The sequence below is a fragment of the Equus quagga genome, unplaced genomic scaffold (genome assembly GCF_021613505.1).
Source record: "Equus quagga isolate Etosha38 unplaced genomic scaffold, UCLA_HA_Equagga_1.0 72560_RagTag, whole genome shotgun sequence".
In the NCBI taxonomy this organism is placed as follows: domain Eukaryota; kingdom Metazoa; phylum Chordata; class Mammalia; order Perissodactyla; family Equidae; genus Equus; species Equus quagga.
The window spans coordinates 437,071-453,404 of NW_025802468.1; the positions used below are offsets into that span (position 1 = coordinate 437,071).

Genomic DNA, 16,334 nt, shown 5'->3' on the forward strand with positions numbered 1-16,334 from the left:
AAGTGATAAAAATGGCATAAATTGATATATAACTGGCCATTTGTTCAGTCCAAAGAACTGACATGCCTTTTAATGTGAACATGTTCATGATTGTGTCATGTTGATTGTTTTTATATTTGAGCCTTCAGGGCTATATGACAAAGCCAATTTAGTGTCTTGCTGTTAACAGCAGGGTAGACTTCTTCCTGCTGAACAACAGTTGAGGAGGGCCACCAGCTTGGTAGAGTGGACGCTCACTGGGGGGTGTGCCCTGTGCCTGCTTTCTGCTGTGCTGTGAGAAGCTATAGGTCTAAACTGGTTCTCAAAAATGTCCCTTTCCTCCCACAGGATGCAGTGACAGTCCTGCTGGCTAGAACCACAGCACAGCTGCAGGCTTTGGAGAGAGAGCTGGCTAAGGAGGGGGTGAAGCTGGAGAGTGCTCATGAGGGGGTCCTGGAGATGGTGCAGAAAGAGGCTCCGGCCAAGGCTGCCTCTGAGAGGTTAGGGGGCTCCTAGCAGGGCCACCCTGGTCAAGTCTCCTTCAAAAAGGCCAGGGAGATGAAGCACGTTTTCTTGGAGAGGAGGTGGCTGGTATTTTAGTCAGGCCTGGCTCTCTTGGAGGCTCTGCCTGGAAAGGTTGCATTTCTCATCCATGCCTCTGTAGAATGTGCTGGGTGATTCTTCAGTGCCATTGCCCAGAAGTTGGCATCCTCAAGGGGAATTTAGTGCTGATCTGAATGAGGGCAGTACCTTAACTTTGTCCCCAAACTCTCCGGGCAGGCTTTTGCCTTTTTCCTTCTGTTCTGGAATGTCTTTTAATGAGTAGGACTGTCTAGTGACTCCACTCTGCCAGGATTGAAGACAGTCAGGTCCCTGTATTTTTTAAAAATAGCTATATGGAGGTACAATCTATCTACTATGCAACTGACCCATTCACAAAACCACATTCAGTGATTTTTAGTACACAGAGTCAGGCCACCCACAATCACTACAGTCAGTTTTGAAGCATTTTGTTTTTCATCATGCCAAAATGTCGTCATACTTTTCCTTTTCCTTTCCCGCATATTCCCCTCTTCTGAGGCAACCAATAATCTGCCCTGTGTCTCCATAGATTTATCTATTTTTGACATTTCATCAAAATTGAATCATACAGTGTCCCTCTACATTTTACCTGATGCAGCCTGTTGGTAAATCCCTAATTCAGTGTAGATCTATCTGCAATAGAGGAATAAATCAGATGAGCAAGCACCTTGAGTGAATTGGTTTCTGTCTGATCCTTTCTAGAGGCCCTTTCATATTGCTTTACTGTGTTTTTCCATAAAGAGTGTCATATTTCCAAAGCTTTCTGATTCTTCCTATAGCTTTCCCTGGATTTATTTTAAAGAGAAATTTCTTTAGGGGTGGAAGCACAAGGCAGAGAGGGAGAGCTGGGAGGGGCTCAGTCAGGGAGGAGGTTCAAGATTCTTGTATCTTTAGCAGTTGCAGTTAGGTGTTAAAGAAAGACCCTCTTAATGAAAGGCCTTCTAGCGTTATCTTCACTGGAAAATGTAAATGCTCTTTTACTTTATGAGAAAGCTGCTGTCTTCAATCTTTGGAAGCAGACAGGGCTCATTGGGAGCCTCTGCTGCTGTGCTCTGAGGGCAGCAGTACACCCAGTCTCTTGATGCCCATTTTGTGGGGTTTTACAACGTCTGCTTTAGGAGCTGGCAAGCTGACTTGGTCGATAGTGGCTGTAGCAGCTGCACCCAGACCAGCCCCCCCACACACAGAGCCCTGTTGCGTTGGTGTCGACTCCATCCATGGACACACCTTTGCTGGCCAGACAGATCCTTACAGTCCTGAGAAACTTCAGCCCCCACCTCTTAAGGTAAGTAGAAAAGGTCAAGGGATTTCATGGGCCTTTGCCATTGTGCAGAACAGCACCATGCAGGAGAGCAGGTCCCTTATCCTTGATGTGAAGTGGGAGAGAGTGGGCAGAGGAGATGGACTAAAGGCAACAGGACCTGGTATGCTCATACACAGGGTAGAATGAGGTAGCTTGCCTACAGACACAGCATGGGATAGTGACTGTGGGGAAGCTGTGGCATAAAACATAGAGGGCTGCTAGATTACTGCAAGATGGTTAGGGTGGTATTTTACTGAGAGCTGAAGAAAAGAAGTGAGTGGATTAAGATCTGCAAATGGCTTGAAATGGGCACAGCAGGTATGAAAGAAATGTCTGTCAACTGTAAATCAAAAGGAAAGGACAACTATAACTAAAAAGGTAGATTTTTACTGTGTCACATGCCATCTGGCAGTGATCCATTCCCGTCTTCAGGGACGTGTATGGCTCAGGATGTTTCATGGGTCTCTAAGGTTGTGGATGCTGATAGCTTCTTTTCTCCCTCTGTGACATTAAGCACAGTGAAGTATCCATTTGCCCCTTCTATTCGCTTGATCTTAGCTGTGCTGGTCACCATATCTTCAGTAAGGAAACTTTATTCCCAGACTGTTCTCTCATAACAGATGCTGAGATAAAACCTCTTTCTTGGCGGCTTCCTAAGGTGGATTAAATTGCACCAAATCAGGGGCAATTATTTTGGATGAGGCTGCTAATCATTGTAACTGTTGTGCTTTATAAGACCTTTATAATCATTGGCCCAAATCAGAGAGAGAACACTTGGGACACAATTCTTGTATTTCTCCTACCCCTACCTTTTAATTTATGCCATAATCACAATTATTAATACTTTACCCCATTTTCATTTTTTCTTTCTGTGTTTATGAATGTGTGTGTGCACACAGCTTTTTTTTCTGCTGAACCATTTGGGAATTAATTGAAGATCACGATACATTCCTCCTAATCCATTTAGCACAAATCTAAGAGCAAGCATATTCTGCTACTTAACAGTTATACTCAGAAAATATGACAGTGTTATCTAACATACAATCCGTATACAAAGTTCCTCCATTATTCCAATATCCTTCATAGATAATTTTTAAAAGTTAGATATTTACTCTGAAGTTCTCTTTGCTATTATTTAGTTCAGTTTTGGTTTGTTTTATTTGTTTAGGATCCAATCAGTAATCATACATTGTGTTTAATTGACAGCATTTAATTTTTCTTCCTGGATTGTTTGAGAATACTTTGTAGCTATCATACCCATTTACAGTCAAATTCTTCAGTATGTTTTCCTAAAAACAATGATTTTGTCTTATTACTGCAGTGATCAAAATCAGGAATTTAACAAATTCATTACTGTTGTCAAATCTACACATCTATTTAAATTTTACCAGTTGTATCACAAATGTCCTGTAAGAAATTTTTTTCAGGCCAATTACTCTGTAAAATGTCCCTCCATGAGGTTTGTCTGATCTTTCCTCATTAGATTCAGGCTTTTATGTTTGGCAGTAGTGATGTTGAGTAATGTACCTCCTATCAGGAGACACGTTATAAATTTGCTCTACTAATAAAGTCACCTTTACTTACGTTGTTGAAAGGATTTTTTTGTCAGGTTTCTCTACTGTAAAACTAATCTTTTTTCCTTATAGTTAATAAGTGTCTTGTGGGGGACATCTTCCCCTTAAGTTTTTAAGTATGTTTTTGATAGCAGTTTGGACTAACAGGTTCTTTCCTTCCTCCCCTCTGTACTGTAATCTGACACTGTAAATTATTCTATTGCTTTTAAAAGAAAATATAAAACTGTGAATTTTAGTTTTCAATAAATATCTTGAAGCAGCCCTGAAAACCAGATCTCTAGAAGGAGAATGGTTTATGAATCTAAAAATAAAAATACTGGTTACTTTCAGTCTTATTTGAGTTATCTGAATGAACTCAAAGTGAAAGTATCTGATTTAACATTTTCTATATGTTACTTTATTGATAACTCTTAGATTTAATCCTGCCATTCTGTTTTCCCAGTCATTACTTTAGCCTAAGTCTAGAATCCATAGGTCTTTTAAGACCAGTTGTATGTAATGTTCTTCAGGTGCTGTGTCTCCTTATAGATCTACTATCTGGTTATTCTATTCATTTCTGAAAGTGGGATATTAAAGTCTCCAACAATTAATGTAGAATTGTCCATTTTTTCTTCAGTTCTGTCAATGGTTGCTTTGCATATTTTAGAGCTCTTATGTTTGGTGCAAATATATTGTAATTGTTGTATCTTCTTGATGAATTGACATTTTTATTAATATGCATTTGATGAACATATCACTAATAAAAGGCTAACGTACATATCAATCTTGGTTTTTCTAATGATTTTTGATTTAAGGTCTATGTTGTGTAGCATTTGTATAGCTTCCAAGCTTTCTTTTGGTTACTATTTGCATGGAATATCTCTCTCCATACTTTCACTTTCTAACTGTTTACATCTTTAGCTCAAAAGTGAGTCTCTTGGACAGCTTGTTGTTCGATCCTATTTTTGTAGCATTTTTATTTCTTTCCATTCTATCAGTGCATGCCAGTGATTGGGAAGTTTAGTCCGTTTACAATTAAAGTAATCCCTGAGAGGGAAGCACTTTCCACTGCTATTTTCTTGTTTTCTCTATGTCTCATAGGTTTCTTGCCCGTTACTTCCTCCATTACTGCCTTTGTATTTAGTTGATTTTTTATAGTCACGTATTTTGTGTCCCTTCTCATTTTCTTTTTTGTGTATTTGATAGATATTTTCTTGTGTTATGATGGCAATTACATATAAAATCCTAAATTAATAATAGTCTAGTTAGACTTGATACCAACTTCTCTTCAGTCACACAAAAACTACTGATAATAATCCTCAGAGTAAGATATCAACAAGATGTCAGTCTAGGAGACAGCCCTCGTTTCCCCTTGGAAGCAGCAGATACATAATATACACATCAAAATAGCTTTGTAAGAACTTTAGAAATGAGTTGAGAACCAATAAAATGCCTAAGCAAGAGAAGCTGCATTCAAAATACAAAATTTCATGCCATTTTTCTTGCCCTTGTCCCACCCTGTCTCCAGTACAGCACAGCATGTTTGGGAAGAAACTGCCTATTTTCACTTCCGTTCCCAGGCAGAAGTAAAGAGTAGAACCTGAGTGCAGTGTTCTTGCTTATTTGGGGAATGCCCTAATGTCTGGCTTTTGTCTTGCTTAATTCAGAATGCTAATGGGGATAGTGACATAGTTTGGATATCAGGTTTGAGACCACATAAAGCAGGGCAGGTGCCTCAGCATGTTAGAGCTGCAGGGGGTCTGCAGTCCCATGGTCATCAGGAGACAGGTGATTATAGGCAGAGGAATACAATAGAATCTATGGTCCTGAAAAGAGGAAGGTGAGACCTTGAGTTATATTATGGCTTTTAAAATCAGCTGTATATACTGGTATTTGGAATAAAAACATGAGCCTAGGAAAGAAACATCCCCAGAAAAGGTTTGAGAAGACCCAGAACTTTTAGGCCAGGTGATTATAGAGGATTTCCCCTGCATGAAGCCAGTCCACAAAGACTGGGAGAGGTGGCTGTTTATTCAAATACACACATTTCAGCAAAAGATCTCAGAGCATACAAAACAAACAGGAAAATGGTCCATTCATAGGCACAAATAAATCTCCAGAAACTGACCCTAAATAAATATAGGTCTTTGAATTCCTTAGAAAGAATTTAAAATATGTCTTAAATATGTTTAATGAGCTAGAAAAGAACTTCCGACAGACTACTAAATGGAAAAATGATTTAAGAAATGATTTAAGAAAAAAATAAAAATATTTACCAAATAGTTATTTTTTAAAAAGCTAAAAAAAGAAATTCTAGAGCTGAAAAATATAATAAATGAATTGAAAATTGACTAGAGGGGTTCAACAGTAGACTTTCTGAGGCAAACGAAATAATCAGCAAAGTTAAATACAGGCCATTTGCAGTTGTTGAATCTGTGGAGCAGAAAGAATAAAGAAAAGTGAACAGGACCAACGTAGCAAGGACTCAATGCAACACTATCTCAGTGGACCAATATACTCATTAAGGGCATAAAAGAAGGGAAAGAGAGAAAGGATCGTAGAGTTTATATGAAGACATAGCCCAAAACGTTCCAGATTTGAAGAAAGAAAGGGATATTCAAATACAAGAAGCTTAATGAATTCCAAGGAGGATAAATCCAAAAAGATCCATATCAGACACATTATAATCAAAATGTTGAAAGTCAAAGACAAAGAGATTGTTGGAGAAGCAGCAAGAGAGATACAACATACACATAAAATGGAGCCTTTATAAGATTGTAAGTGGATTTCTCAGCAGAAAACTTATAGGTCAGAAGGCAGTGGAATGATCTGTTTAAAGTGATGAAAAATCTTTTAACAGAGGACTGTATTTGACAAAAACTGTCCTTCAAAAATAGGGAAGGAATCAAGACATTCTCAGATAAACAAAAGCTATAAGGGAGTTCGTTACCACTAGACCTGCTCTAAAGAAATTCTAAAGAGAGTCCTTCAGGGTGAAATGAAAAGATGCTGAACAGGAACTGGAACTCTTACTAAATATAAACTTTTTTAGTAAAGGTAAATATATGGGCAAATATCAAAACCCCCAAACAGAGAAAGCTCAGGACCAGATGATTTCACCAGTGAATTCTACTAAACATTGTGAGATTTAACACCTATCTCATCAAACTCTTCCAAAAAATTTCTATGATGGTAGCCTTACTTTACCACTAAAGCGAGACACAGACAATACAGACCAACATCCCTGATGTCATTGATGCAAAAATCCTTAACAAAATACTAGCAAACAGAATCCACCAGGAGCTTAAAAGTATTATATACCACAACCAAACGAGATTTATCCCTGGAAGGCAATGATAGTTCAACATCATCACATAATGGACGTGGAATTTCTTTAGACAAATTTTTTTCCCCAGAGCTTTAAATATTACATCTCATTGTCTGTTGCCTCAAGTTTCTACTGCAAAAACGGTTTATAATCTTATTCTGGTTTCCTTGTATGTGTGAAGTCACTTCTCTCTTGTTGCTTTCACTGTTTTCTTTTTATCTTTGGGCACGTTGATTATAATGTGTCTTAGTGTGGATCCTTTTGAGTTTATCCTACTTGAAGTTGTTAAGCTTCTTGTATTTGTATGTCTATTTATTTCCTGAAATGCAGAAATTTTTATCTAGAGTTCTTCAAATTATCTTTCTACCACTTTTTCTTTTCTCCCTATCGGGATCCCATAATGCCTGTATTGCTTCACTGAAATAGTGTTCCACATGACCCTTAGGCCCTTTTCAGTCTTTTTTCTTTATTTTCTAGATTTCTTAATTTCATTTTTCCTGTCTTCAAGTTTGGTGATTGTTTTGTATCTTTATTTCTACTCAAATATATTGTTTTACCTCTTTTGTGAATTTTTCCAATTAGTTATTATGTTTTTCACCTCCAGATTTGTATGTGTTTCTTTTTGATAATTTCTGTCTTTCTGCCATTATCATCATTTTGTTCATATATGGTTTCCTGATTTATTAATTTATTTTTGGTCGTTTTTTCCTTTTGCTCTTTGTACGTATCTGTTGCAATTACTTTAAAGTCTTTATTTAGTAGATTGGTATCTCCTTCCTCTGGGGTGATTTCTGTCCGTTTGGTTTCTTCACTTGAAATGGCCATGTTTTAATGTTTGTTGGTATGCCTTGTGATATTTTTGTTGTTGTTGAAAATTGTGCATTTGAAAAAATTGCCACTTCTCCCAGGTTTAGCAGACTGGCTATGTCCTGGGCCAATCTTTCACTGAAGAGCTGTACATTCTGTGAGCCTAGGTATTAGCTCAAGGTCAAAGCTTATGATCGTCCCAGTTTTTTTCCTTTGTTATGGACTCAGCCTATTTTTTGCTGTCTCAATTCCCTCATATACAGAGCTGTTTTGATGCTTAATTTTCCAAAGAGCCTCTTTCCAGCTTCTTCTGGGACCTTACAAGGTCCTTGTATGTTTATCCCAGTGGGTCAGTCCCCAAGCAGCTTTGAGGAGTAATACTTGCTGCTTCTGCTCCTTTTCTGAACTAAGATGTGAGCCATGCTGGTTTTCCTACACCTGGGATCCAAGTTAGGCCAAGCAGGGCCCAATCCTTTAAGAAGCCCCTAATACACTAAAACATTGCAAGTAAGGTCTGCTTTACTTCCTCTGGTTGAATGTAGGGGATTGAGAACTAGGCATATGTCTCCTCACTGTTAAGACAGTGCTTCCTTGGGCAGAGGATAGATCAAGGGTGAGTAAAGAATGCTATACATTTTGTTCCATTTGAATATCCTTTTTTCTTGATTGCCATTCTTTTGGTTACTGAAGACTTTGATTGCTTTGCAGAGCTCCTATAAGTCGATTTCAAGAGTGTCTTGTTGTTTTTTGAGGTTTCCTTGCAGAAATAAAGAGTTACAGCTTCCTGGTTCACCAGGTTACTGATATCACTCCCCTTTTAAAAAGTGTTTAAACAGTCAATGAGGCTTATGAAGAATAATATAAGTAAGTAGAATTTATATTTTTAGGAAAGAAAAATCATATTAAAGATGTCACTGAGACAGTGAATTTTGAGTAGAATCCTCAAGGAAGGAAGAGAAGGAGCCTTGTGCAGTGCTTGGGAAGAGTCATCAGGAAGAGGGAAGAGCATGTGCCCAGGAACTGAAGTTGGTGAAAGAATGCCAAGGAGGCTGGCATGGGTCAGGAAGAGGAGCAGAAGCAGTTGTCACAGGTGAAACCTGAGTAAGTGAAGGGGCCAGATCATCCATGGCCTACTCAGGACTCTTGCTTTTTTCTAAAAGGGGTAGGAAAGTGGTGGGTAGTTCTGAGCCCAGGAGTGACATGATCTAACTTCAGTTTTGCCAGGATCTCCATGATTGTACTGTTGAAATTTGATTGAAGAGGGAAGTAGGCATGGAATCAGGTAGACCAATGAGAAGCCTGTTGCACTAATCTAATCTGGGTAACTTGAATGAGGGATCAATGACAAATAGTCAGAATACACCTAATTTTGAACATCAAGCCAACAAATTTCTCTTGGTCCAGTTATGGAATGTGAAAGAAAGAAACAAGTCCAGGATGATACTAAGATTTTTCTCATAAACAAATGGAAAGTTTTGGGTAGAACATCAGATATTCAGTTTCAGACTCATTTAGTGTTGAAATGCCAGTAAGATCTCCATCTAGTGGAGATGGCAAGGAGACAGTGTTTGGTGACTACACTAATTTATTGCTTGTGTTATAGAAAATATAAATTAACTAATAGATAGTTTGATAAAGAAACCAACACAGAAAATCTCTTCCCAGAAGTAACAAATCTCCTGAAGCAGAGGCCAAGCTGCAGGGCCCACAGGTCACCTTTTGTTCAGAGTAGCACAGTTGTCTGTTCACAGACTTTCTCACCTGGAGCACGAAGTCAGCATGTTTGCAGAGTAAGTTGGAATTTGCCACCTGTCTGGAATTGTCCTTCTTTTTCCCTTTTGTTATGTTGTATTTTTTATTATTTATGCTAAAAGACATGTGAGTTTTCACAAATAATACAATAAATGTGTACCGTATATGTGTGGATATCTAATCAGTATTGTGGTTTAATCTACATTTTCCCCCAGATTTTCAGTGTTGTGTATGCAGCAACTGTGGCCAGGAAGCAAACTAAATCATTTCCACGTCAGTCTAAGGAATTAATAAGTACAACAGGGAGTATCCTGAATTGGGTTGAGATTTGGAAGTTGGGTGACTGAGTGGTTAGAAGTCCTGAAGTGTAGCTCTGTCAGGGGTCCAAGGGAACATGGCAGTTTTGAAGATTAAGGGTGCTGAGGCTGTGGGTTTTGACTCTCCCATGGGTAAATTCGCACCTTGAGAGTGATGGTGGGAGATGACAGTTGGTTTTCAACCTTGACTGCACCTTGTAGTCAAATCACATTGCAGGGCTTTACAAAATGCAGGTGCCCAGGTTCCACCCCAAAGATTTGTCATTAGTCATGGGTGGTGCTGGGCATCAGAGTTTTGGGATGGTCTCAGATGATTCTCATGTTGAGAACCCTGAGATGGGTGAAGGAGACCCAACCTGCTATGGTGTTTGAAGATAGCACAGGATGTGGGAGGCAGTGTGACAGTGACAGCACAGACAAGGAAAGAGAAGGGAATTATAAGGATAAGTGGTCCTGACTCAGTGACCTGGACGGGTGTTTGGATTTAGCGTAACTTTGACCCTTCCCACCTCTGAATGGGGCTTGTTAAAGAAAGCACCATCCCTTGAAGGGGCTGCCAAGGAGCTGGCTCCATTAGGGAAAAGCCAGAGTTAGATCATACAAGAGAAACAGACCCTCAGACCTGCGCAGGGCACATCTGGACTTCAGTTCAGGGTCCCTGAACCCACCTCAGGTTCAGTAATTTGCCAGGACTCACAGAAAAGCCATTATTTTCATGATTATTGTTTATTACAGTGACAGGGTACAGACCAAAGTCAGCAGAGGGAAGAGGCGCGTAAGGCAGAGTTTGGGAGAGACCAGGTGTGAGCTTCCTTCCTGCTGTTCTCTTCCAGTGGGGTTGTGGGGACAGCTCTTTATCTCTCCCAGCAGTGATGAGTGACAGCTTGCATGGAGTATTGCCAACAGGGAAGCTCACTGCGGCCTTGAGGTCCAGGGTTTTAGTGGGAAATTCGTCATGTAGTATAGCTGACTGCCTGCATGGCTCACCTTAGTCTCCAGCCCCTCCAAAGGTCTAGCTGATGGCCCAGGCCCCCACCGTAAATCATATTGTTAGCAGAGACTATGTGGCCTGGCCCAAGGTTCCCAGGTAAACAAAGACACTTAGAACATTCCAGGGACTTACAGGTCACTTCCCAGGAGCTGGGCAAGGACCAAACCTTTCTTGGGGCATAGTTAATCCTTTACTGCAGAGGAGTAACAGCAGGAGTTGCGGCCTTGGTGGCCCAAGCCACCTTTCTGCCATTTTTTGAGACTTGCTGCTCTTTGCCGCACAAGAGCGAGGTGTCCAAGTCGAGGCTGCCCTGGGTAGCATAGGGTCAGGCCCGGGCACTCCCACTCCATCAGGCTGCAGCCCTGTGGAGCTGATGGTTAACCAAACACCTCAAGGTACTAGATCCAAGGCTGTCCTCATGTCCCGTTCTTATTCTAGACTCTTACCAAATCCCTGAAGAGCAGACTTAAGCCTGCTTATTGAATAGAAGGATAGGGTAGTAAAGGAGGAAATTCTTCATTTCCTCAGAAAAAGTGGTCCAGCTCCTGTGCTGTTTTCTGCACCCTGCATAAAAGCACACGTTTACTGCTGATGCTTTTAGAGGCCTCTTTGTATGTGTGTTTATAATGATCACGGGGCATGAAAACTGCAGTGTCATGGCGTTTCCTGAGTATTTTGGGCTAATTGACCTGGAAAATAAGGCCATGAAGGCAAGGAGTTTAGTTTCACACAGATACATTTTCACATTGATCCTGAAGTGAGAACCTACCACCAAATATCACGAAGAAGGCATAATTTATTTATTTTTCTTATAAAAAGAAGAACTTTTCCCTTGGTTGGCAAAGCAGGAGTTAGTGGTTTTCATGCTGCTGGAACAAGTCAAGGGAAAAGTGCTGAGGATGCTGGTGTCTTTAATGATCTTCACACATATTATGAAGTCACAGTTGGTATTGATAGAACGGGAATTTGATTGAGTCAGTCAATCTGGAAATGTCACATGTTTTGGTTGATGGACATGAAGGAGGCCAGGACTTTTTTTCTGCTTTTGTTTTCTTGGTTTTGTCTTAACTAAAATTCTTGGGTATATTTTAACTGAAGACCTGGAAAAAGCACCCGTAGTCTCATGCATTTGAGTAGTTGTGAGGAAAAACGAAGTAATTCAATTCACAATACAAAGAGAGAATGAATATTGAATTTCTAAGAAAGTGCTTCTGAATTTCTGTTTTTTTGGTATCTGTATCGTAGTGACATTAGGTTCCTCCAAGCCTCTGGTTACATCAAGCAGTCAGTACAAAATCTTTGTTTCTGTTTACAGACATCTTAGTATATTGTTGACTCACTCACAGTGAACCCATGGCCAGGCACAAGTATTAACTTGTGCTTAAATGAACCTCATCCAACACACATATTTTTCTATAAGGTACACCTCTGCCTTCTTGCTTTTAGGAGCATTAGACAGTATTTCAGCACTGTTATGGTTTGGGGGCCATTTTGAATAATGAAATCACCAACAAAAAGCATGACAATGTGGCACTCACTAGGACACTTAATTACAAATATGGAATCTCTGATAATAAGGATCAAGTGTATTTCTTAAGATAGAATCTTCATTCCTCAATGCAATATTAAAAGACAATAATTTCTGCATAATAGAAAATTCTTTTTTAACAGGAGGGTATATATAGTGTTCAAATTTTGATTGTTTTTAATATCTGGGATTCTTATTCATGGTTGCATTTTCTTTAATCATCAAGTGTTTTTCCACACCATGCCAGTTTGCAAAGCTTTTGCTGCTTTAGTTTGTAAGGCAGTAGCTCCCCGGCTTTTCCATTCAAGTATGCTTTAGTGGAAAAAAAAAATCCTGGATTTCCATGTAGTAGTTGTTCTTAGAGTAGCTGCTGACTGATAATTGTAACACATAATTCAGCTACCAGTGTTTTGCAATAGCAACACTGTTGACGTTCTGGGCCCAGGCACGCTATGTTGTAGATGCTGTCCTTTGTATCAGTATTTTAGCAATGTTCCTTGTCTCCTCTTGCTAGATGGCAGTAGCACTCCCCTCCTCTGTAATTATAGTAATCAAAAGTACTTCCAGACTTTGCCAAATGTCTCCAGTGAGATACACTTGCCCTTAGGTGAGAACTACTGAATTGCTGTGAATTCAGCAGTGCTCTTCAAACATGTTTGCATTTATTAAATTACTACTCATATTTACGTTTAAGTTATGTGTACATACACACAATACATACACAAAATAATAGTGTCTAATAAGAAATATCACACAACACACATTGTACTGTCTACTAAACAATGCTGATACGCTAATACATTTATTATTTTGTTGTACTAACTGCCGTCCCTAGGGTTGTTGCCCATTGGTTGGACACCAGTAGTCCAAAACTGCACATAGAAAATCTTTTTTCATTTTTTGATTTTATTGAACACAGCACATTTGCTTAACTAAGGTTTGTAGCAGGAGAAAAGTTTTGATTGCTTGTGTGTATGTGCATGTGTTTCTTTACAATTTTTTAAACAAAAAAGCTCTCATCATTTCTATTATACTTATACAGCAGAAGGAATTATTAAGATCTTTCCTTGTCAGAGTAGTTTTGCAACTTTTTACAATGGCTAGATTTTATGCTGGCCTTGTTGTAGTTTAATTAATTATGTATTGTAAACCTTAATTGAACCACCTTTGAATCTAAAGTGTCTTTCAGAAGCAAATCAAAAATGAAATTTTAGAAACAAAGAAAATGGACATTTTTATGCATTTAATACATAGATAACACTTTAGAAAGATTATTCATATTTTTAATTCTACCAGTTACATATAAAAGTCTGTCACTCTACTTGAAAGAATATGTACCTCATCATTAAAGGAAACAGTTTGCTTTGGATAACCTTCATCATTGAAATGAAGATTTAAATTAATCTAGCCCAAATCTATGTTTTTTTTTTTTTTTTTTAACATTGGGCCATGTGTAGAGAAACATCTCTCCAACAACTGTGCTTCACCTGTCTTCCATTAATTTTGGAAGTACCTTCTAGAAGGCCTGAGCTGGCTGGCCGAATGGCACCCACATGGCTGGTTAGTGTGTGTGTTCACAGCTGCTGTCTCCTGCAGTCCTGTAGGTCCTCATTGGTCGAGCTCATGGCCCAGACCTCCCTGGACCTGGAGCTGGATCTCCAGACATCGAGAACATGGCAGAGGCAGCTGAACGAGGAGATATGCACCCTTTGAGAACTGAGGCAGTGGTTAGAAGATGCCCAGCTCCAAGGCCAGACCGACCTCCCACACTGGGTGCTATGGGATGAGCAATTTCGGAGTCTGCTGAACGAAGCAGAGAGGCAGGTAAGAGGCCCGGGCCCTGCTTCACAGTCCCTTTGGCTTCCCAGGCCTGTCTGGTCACAGTCATTGACCTTTGTTCCAGTTGTACGTAGATTCTGAATAAGTATTTCAGATGATAAAACTGTAATTTAAATGATCCAAGTGCTTGTCTGGAGGAGCTGGGTTTCTGTCTCTGTAGGTCAGGCACTGGTGTTTGAGGTGGCACCAACACACATCTCAAGGCTCTGACTGGGTGGGTCTGGGGCTGGAGGAAGGGATCCCTGGGACTTCCTGCAAGCATCACCACTCCCTGCTTTGTGGTGGGATGTGCTGGGTCCCCTGTCTGTGAGGCATGACTCCAGTGATTCTCATTAGCTTCTGTGAGGATTCTCTGGGAGGAGTAGATGGCATGGGCCTTTCTCTCCTCTGGGTCCCCAGAGCTGGGGGTGGCTTCATTAATTCTGCCTTTAAACCAGCAGTAAAAATCTACTGTTCATCCACTGTTGCTGTTCCAGACAATACAGACCAAATTTGACTTCCGTCAAGAACAGGCAGCTGAGAATATGCTGAAGGAAGCCTCCAAAGGGGTCTGCCAGCTGCACGGGCAGAACCACAAAGAGCCCATCCAGGTGCAGACCTTCAGGTATTATACCTTTGTCATTATAAAAACTTAAGTATTGATAACCCCATGGGAAGTTGAGAAAAAAACAAGAGCCACCTCTCCTATTACCATTTGGATGTTTCCTTCTGATCTTTTTTCTATGTAGTATTTTTATGCCAGTTGTGGTCACTTGTGTTTAGTTTTGCATTTATCTTTTTTAAAAATTAAAATAACATATGTTGCTACATAATCTATTATCTTTTTCATGACTGTAATTTCATCTACTAAATATAATTTATTTACCTACTCTTGTAATGTACTGCTCCTTTCCAAAGATTTGTTATTGTGAATAACAATGACTTATATTTGTCAAGTGTCACATTTGCTTTTTTAAAGTAACTTTCTTGTGTGTATGTGGAAGATTGGTCCTGAGCTAATGCCAATCTTCCTCTTTTTGAGCTGCCAAAGTGGAGCACATGAACTTAACTACTATTCCACCTTGCTGGCCCCTAAATTAACTTTTGATTGAAACATACTGCATATACAGGAGAGTCTTTTTCTTATAAATATAGTTTAGTGAATTGTCACAAGCTGAACGTTACAAGAATGAAAACAGTATCAGCATTTGTAAAGTCTCCATACATTTCCTTGTTGTGAAACTAACATCTCAAAATAGGTTATTTTATAAAAGATTAATTATTGTGCTAAGATTGTACAGTTTTTATGCTATTTTGACTTAAAGCCTTGAAGACGGAAACAAAGTGAATTCAGGCAAATTCACTGCATTGTAATTTATTTATAGTACTTTTCTTCCTCCTTGAAGGAAAATACTGACTTTAAGATGTATTTTAAGAGTGAAATTTTGTTCTTCAGTATTTGTCTTGCAGTAGAATGGAACTTTGGGGCCGGTTTTCTTTCTGACACCTGAAATGCAAACACTATATGCTAAATTTGTCACTCGTATCAGATTCTCCTGCATGAATTTATCATGTATATTGTACATATTCACACTCTTTGTGTCTTGTCGACCTACTATCTGCAGTGGTTTAGTCGTAGTTCATGTGCTATATATGCATCACAGAGGTCAGTCTCCCATGTGGATCATGCACTGAGCGCCTCTCATTTCTGTGTTGTCTTATCCTGCATCTTTCTGTGATTGCCATCAGTCTGAAACAGGTCCCAGAGCCCCTAGTGTCCTGGCCTTTCGCCAGCCTGTCCATGGTGGCTGCCCACACTGTCATCCTTCACCAGACTACAGGCAGCACTGCCTTTAAGTCCAAGCTATCTGATCATGACCCACAGGGAAGGTCTCGGTGGAACTCCTGCTTCCTCCTCTGTCCTGAAAGAAGGGGGAAGAGGACTAGCAACACACATTTGCAGTGAATCAGTGTATCCCCTGATGGATATAACAGTACAACATAGCCATGATAACCTTTGAAGGTGCTTTATTGTAGAAGAAAGCATATGTAACTAGAATTACCCAATGTGTTACTTCCGGGAAAGAATTTGATTTAAATAACTCCCTACTGCCCTGTGGAGTCTATCCAATATTTCTTAAGAAAACTTAGAACTGGTTCCTGAGGAAAGAAATGTTTATTTAATAAAAATATACCAATATTCTTTTAAAATGCCAAATGACATAAATATTTTTCTTGATATATACTTATGAAATGGAAAATTCATTCTCCTTCTTGAGGCTTTGAGTCACACAAAATGTAAAAGAAAATACAACTCTTTCTACATCTTTCTTCCCCCTCTTTTCCCTTGGAAATGTTATTTTAATCATGGTCTGT

At 39.5% G+C, this 16,334-nt stretch overlaps 1 pseudogene; it reads left to right on the top strand.

Moving 5' to 3' along the window:
- LOC124234179 (protein WWC3-like) overlaps positions 1–15,924 on the top strand; it is a 109,616-nt pseudogene extending 93,692 nt beyond the window's left edge.
- The last annotated feature ends 410 nt before the right edge of the window (positions 15,925–16,334 follow it).